Consider the following 6,368-nt stretch of genomic DNA (forward strand, 5'->3'; position numbering starts at 1 on the left):
ATATATATGGTTCCGGTATGAATGGTGGACAATGATTAGGTCGACCACTATTGGTCAACATTGACATGGTCGACATGGACAAATGGTCGGCACATGGAAATGGTCGACACATGAAAGGTGGACACATGAAAAGGTCGACATGGATTTTTAAACTGTTTTTGGTGTTATTTTTTCCGTAACATGACCAGAAACCCCAATTAGTGTACCGCGTCCCCTTGCATGGCTCCTTTCGCTCGCCATGCTGCGGGCAAGTTGCCTCGCTGCGCTCAGCAAAGGTTACTATTCCTAATCGTAGTCCACGTGGATGGTAAATTATCAAAAAGTAAAAAAATTTTTTTTTTTAAAAGCCATGTCGACTTTTTTTATTTGTTGACCTTTCATGTGTCGACCATTTGTCCATGTCAACCAAGTCAATGTCGACCAATAGTTGTCGACCTAATGAGTTTGACCTTAACATTGTTGACCATCTGAACGGATACCGATATATATATAGTTGCTATTAGAATTGGCATGATTGCAGCTCTGAGGCTGCAGGAAGTACAGTATGTATAAACTACACATAGTTTAACAATTTGGCTAACTAATATCTTATACAACTTCAAGCTAAATTCTCAGGTGATGGGTGACATTAGACAGAACCAGTGAAAAACAACAATCTGTATATTGCAATGCACACATTCTTTATCTTCATTAGGAAGAGCATTATCCTGTATAAGTCAGACATTAGTGAAGGGCTTTAATAAAAGCAGCTGGCCTTGACAATAATATTTCTTTCTACAACACTAACCATCATAAATAGCATTGCCTCCTGACTAAAACTATAAATTACAATTTTATGACTGAAGAAATCATGTTCAGCAAAATTATGGCAGACTTTACAGAGCAAGTACTGAATCATCATTTCCAAAATTGCTTTTTAATTACTGTTAACAGCGTTATCTATTTTATATGGCACTTTTTATTTTGCTGCATACAAAACATAACATTTAAAGCATTGTTAAATGGTTTTGTATACAGTTATGTAACCTCTTGTAGAAAACCTGTTTTTTCAGCATTTATTGTCATATAATATAGGTACAATGAACATATGTTAGGATAATAAAATAATAATATGTTGAGTTAAAAAACATTTTTTTATTATTGTTTATTTGTAAGTTTTCAATGTTGCCGAACACAAGGAATACAATGGATGATAAGTTAAATGAGTGCAGACTGATACAAGGTTAACAGTTTCACAAAAATGCATACTTATTGTATAGTTAGAGCTGAATCAATTTCAACCAATTTGTAGGGTCCTAAAAAAAATAATTGGGTTTTCAAATTAACAACCCCCCTGCCTTTCTGATCCCTTCACAATGTGTCCTGGCGGCATCATGAACTTTAAGTAATCACGTTGCAGCTCTGCCATTCCCGCCGGAATGTACTGACAATGGCATCATCGGTTGTGAACTGGGTACTCTTTAGACACTGGGTGCCTCTTTAGACATGCAGGCGCAGCTATGCTGTCTCAGAGAGTGGCACTTCTAAGATGCTGGTGGCTCTCTGGATTCGCAGTGACTGAATAGGAACACTGCCCTGACACATCTGCATTTTTCTAGCAACCCACATTATCCCCTCAAAAGCTGACTACAGTATAGTGTATACTTACAATGGGAGAAAACAGAAGGCTCTTGTGTGGGCGCACTCTTAGGAAGAAAATTGATAATTTATTACAATTTATGAGTTGCTTAAGACATAACTTTTATTAACATTGTTAAAATGAAGATGCCCTTCCCAAAGATCTATGAAACAAATCACAAATTTGAAAAAATATAAAAAATGTTCTGGCCTCTTTATTTCAAAGAGTATTTGGAAAGGTTGTAGACATTGAATTGTCATACCCCCGTTTCCCCTGACCAGTACAGGGTTTCTGTATTGATGGAACCGGGGGTGGTCAAGACACAGTTTTTATAAGGGAAGTCCAAACACTTGAAACGTGAATAACTAGAATGGTAATCAGCAGTCACCACTCTAAGGATTGTACACCTGAATTACATACAAATGCTATAATTACAGGCAAAATTTGTGGGCATCATAAATCAGTCAAAAAAACTGTTAATAATGTAAACACTGTGATGAAGAGTTTCAGAATAGATTTAGTGGTGATACTGCTGTTGGTGTTTTTTATCACATAGAGGAGGAAATTCCTGCTCTACAACACCAGGTATTCGCAGGTAGTCGCCTTTCCTGATACTAACCTGGCCCAACGCTGTTTAGCTTCCAAGATCGGACGAGATCGGGCGCTGGCAGCGTGGTATGGTAGTAGAGATATTATGTGTACACCAATGAGAGTGCACCTATATAAGAAATAAGAATTTGAGAAAAACAGAGAGAAGATAGAAAATGGGAAAAAAGTGGGTGAAAATATGTGGCTCTGCTTTCCACGTTAGACCCGGTTCAAAAATTCCCACTGTTGTGGTACAATGTTCCGGGAATCATGAATGAGAGTCCACGAAGTTAGTGAGTAAAGGATATAATAACCGGTTGGTTGGATAACGCATATATTTAGGCTGATAGCTTCAACAGTTATTTAATAATATAGGGCTTTTGCTGCTACACACAATGTAATTGCTGAAGGCTAGATCTTCCAAAAATAATGAAAGATAATATTCTACTTAACACAGTAGGAATTATGAGATATAATAAGCACAAATTCTCTCAGTATTAGATAGAGTGCAAATGAAAAACACCCTGTGTCAATTATGAAATATAGATAATGTGAGGCTTTGGTAAATAAATTTCACTGGGCAAGAAGCATGAGAAAAAAACACAAAAAAGGACATGAGAGAGTTGTCCCTATAAGGAAGGAAAGAATGCAGCAAAAATATATAAGTGTTTACAAGAGGCAAGATAAATCATTGATGCCAAACAATTATACTATGTATGTAAAAGATAACAAAATTATTAATGACTCTGTTCTGGCCTCAGTTAGAAAGGATACTAACAGATTAGTTCATATGACGGAGAAACCACTCGACAACACAATAATCACAATAAAAATGAGATGTGTAATGAAGGAAATAAATTAATGTAAATCTCCTTAAAGTGTTACTATCTGTGGTGTAAAAGTAAAACCATAAGATAGTGGGGGCTTACGAATCACCAATAAGTCAGAGAGCCAGAGAAGCCGAGCAGGTGTGTTAGGCTAATGCCATGATGGAACTGCGTGGACGGGACCCCCTGCAGAAAACGCGTTTCACCCGTTAGGGCTTGTTCACTTCCGGGTGGTGACTGCTAATTACCATTCTAGTTATTCACGTTTCAAGTGTTTGGACTTCCCTTATAAAAACTGTGTCTTGACCAACCCCCGGTTCCATCAATACAGAAACCCTGTACTGGTCTGGGGAAATGGGGGTATGACAATTCAATGTCTACAACCTTTCCAAATACTCTTTGAAATAAAGAGACCAGAACATTTTTAATATTTTTTCAAATTTGTGATTTGTTTCATAGATCTTTGGGAAGGGCATCTTCATTTTAACAATGTTAATAAAAGTTATGTCTTAAGCATCTCATAAATTGTCATAAATTATCAATTTTCTTCCTAAGAGTGCGCCCACACAAGAGCCTTCTGTTTTCTCCCATTGTAAGTCTACATACTTTCTGGCTCTGGGTGCACCACCAACTAGGACATCATACCAAAGAAAAAACGGTTATATACGTTGTTTTCTCCCTACTAATAAGGGCAACATACTGTCCAACTTTGGTTTTTTTCCTCGTATTCACAAACTATCATATTTAGATAAACCCTGTGCCAGATCGCCCGTTGTCTTTCTACAGTATAGTGTATGTCACTCAAAATAATCCTCTGTACAACCGCATGTGCAGTGCAGCTTTGACGCATGTGTAGTGGCAATGAATAACTCAACTTCGTCTGCCATCTTCGCCTGACACCTCTGAGCAGAGGCGTAATGAGGGAGGGGCGAGCAGGGAATGTGTCCTTGGCGCCATGACAGGTCCAGTAGAGGGGCGCGTTCGCCGGCAAAATCATCAGAAGTACTATCAGGCCTTGAAACACAATCCTCAATCCCAGACTGGTATATGTTGCGCTGCTCCTGGCAACCTGTACAGAGCTGGGACATCGGGAGCTGACAGGACTCTCATCACAGGTCACAAACACCTATACTCCCCACTAGAAACATGAAGTTGTACCCATCCTCTCTCTCCAGCCACTCTACTTTACTTTCCATGACCTTCCCCCAGTCTCCCCCTCTGCAGCCCATCTCCTGCCTCTCCCAGTGACCGCCTCTTCAGCTCTTCTAAAGCCTTCCCTGGGCTCCTCCTCCGCTGCCCTTTTCCTGCCTCTCCCAGGCAGTGTTGCCCTAAGGACTGGTGCCAGCGTGATCAAACTCTCTCCTCCGTCTCTACTTCTAGTTCTCTTGTATCAATACACAGCACTGTCCCTTCCTCCTGCTGCCCCTATTGCCCTGTACTGTCCTCCCACTCCTATCCTCTCTTAATAGACTGAGACTGCCTTTACTTCCTCCTCCTTTTCCTTCTCTCTCTCCTCTCCTCCTCCTCCCCCTCTCTTCTCCTCCTCCCTCTCTCTCTCTCTCTCTCTATATATATATATATATATCTTCTCCTCCTCCCTTTCTCTCTGTCTCTTCTCCTTCTCCTCCATCTCTCTATCTCTCCTCCTCCCTCTCTCTCTTCTCCTCATCGTCTATCTTTCTCGCTTCTACTCCTCTTTCTTCTCTTACTCCCTTTCTCTCTTCTCTTCCTCCCCCTTCCTCTCTTTCTCTCCCTTCCTCTCTCTCTCTACTCCTCCTCCTTTGTCTTTCTATATCTCTCTTCTGTTTCACGCTATCCCTCCTCCCTGTTTCCAGTCTCTCTTCTTCTCAACCACTCTCTCTTTCTTCTCTTCCCCCCTCCTTCTCCTCTTCCATCTCTCTTCTTCTCCTGCTCCTCCCTCATTCTACTTTCTCTCTTCTTCTTCTCCTCCTCCTCCTCCCTCCTTCTCCTATATCTCTCTTCTGCCCCTCCTCCCTCCCAACCTTTCTCTCTCTCTTTCCCTCTCCTCCTCAATCTCAATCTTCTCAACCTCTCTATTTCTTCTCCTCCTCTGTCTCTCTCTCTCCATCTCCTCCTCTGTCTCACTCTTTCTCTCCTCCTCCCTCTCTTCTCCCCCTCTCTCTCCTTCTCAATCTCTATTTCTTCTCTTCTTCTATATACTGTTGATACTCAAATCTACCTTTCCTCTCCTGACCTCTCCCCTGCTCTCCTCCCTTGTATCTCCAACTGGCTCTCTGCTATCTCTTCTTGGATGTCCCAGCGCTTACTTAAAATTAACATGTCTAAGACTGAGCGATCATTTTCCCACCCTCCCGCACAACCTCACCTCCCACAATTTCATTATCTATTGATGGCACGACTATCTCCTCTAGCCCCCAAGTGCACTGTCTTGGAGTAATCCTTGACTCCTTCCTCTCCTTCAAACCGCACATTCACCGCCTCTAACAAACCTGCCATTTTCATCTCAAAAATATTTTTAAGATCAGACCCTTTCTCACCCAAGAGGCTACTAAGACCATTATCCACTCACTGGTCATTTCCAGACTGGACTACTGTAATCTCCTCCTAACTGACATCCCTGACAAATGCCTCTCTCCAATCTATCCTCAATGCTGCAGCCCGGCTCATATTTCTCACCAAACGCACTATATCTACCTCCCCTCTCCTACAAGCCTTTCACTGGCTTCCCTTCCCTTTCAGAATCCAATTAAAACTTCTCACTCTCACTTATAAAGCCCTCACACACTCATCTACTATTTACATCTCTAACCTTATCTCCCTTATTTCCCTTCTACCCATCATCGTCGCTCTGCTAATGCAAGCCACCTCTCCTGCCTACTGATTACTTCCTGCCACTCTTACGTTCAAGATTTCTCACATACTGCTCCCTTTCTCTGGAATTCTCTACCTCTCTCCCACAGACTCTCCACCTCTCTTACAAAACTTCAAACAGGCTCTCAAGACACACTTCTTCACCAAACCCAGTCTAATCTCATCCTAACCCTCTGTTCCACGCTCTCTATGTACCCCATCTGTGTCACCCCTGTCTGTCTGCCCCTTCATTCTAGAAAGTAGGCTCTCATGAGCAGGGCCCTCAACCCTCATGTGCTTATCCTTTTCTTATTTAAACCTTCTTGATGGCACCAAATTCCGCTATTTTCTGCCACCCTGATACTTATGTCAGTGCCGTCTGCTGCTGTAGCTATGTTTATTTACCCTGTATTTGTCCTATATTGTCTTCAACTTTAAGTCACTATTTTCTTGTTTTGATTATTTTTTTATGTACTCCATAACTGGGCGCTACGGATAACTTG

The 6,368-nt window shown here is 41.5% G+C and overlaps 1 pseudogene; it reads right to left on the bottom strand.

Moving 5' to 3' along the window:
* Positions 1-2,188: 2,188 nt before the first annotated feature.
* Positions 2,189-2,307, bottom strand: LOC134968052 (5S ribosomal RNA; annotated as a pseudogene).
* Positions 2,308-6,368: the final 4,061 nt, after the last annotated feature.

The sequence above is a fragment of the Pseudophryne corroboree genome, chromosome 10 (assembly GCF_028390025.1).
Source record: "Pseudophryne corroboree isolate aPseCor3 chromosome 10, aPseCor3.hap2, whole genome shotgun sequence".
Lineage (NCBI taxonomy): Eukaryota > Metazoa > Chordata > Amphibia > Anura > Myobatrachidae > Pseudophryne > Pseudophryne corroboree.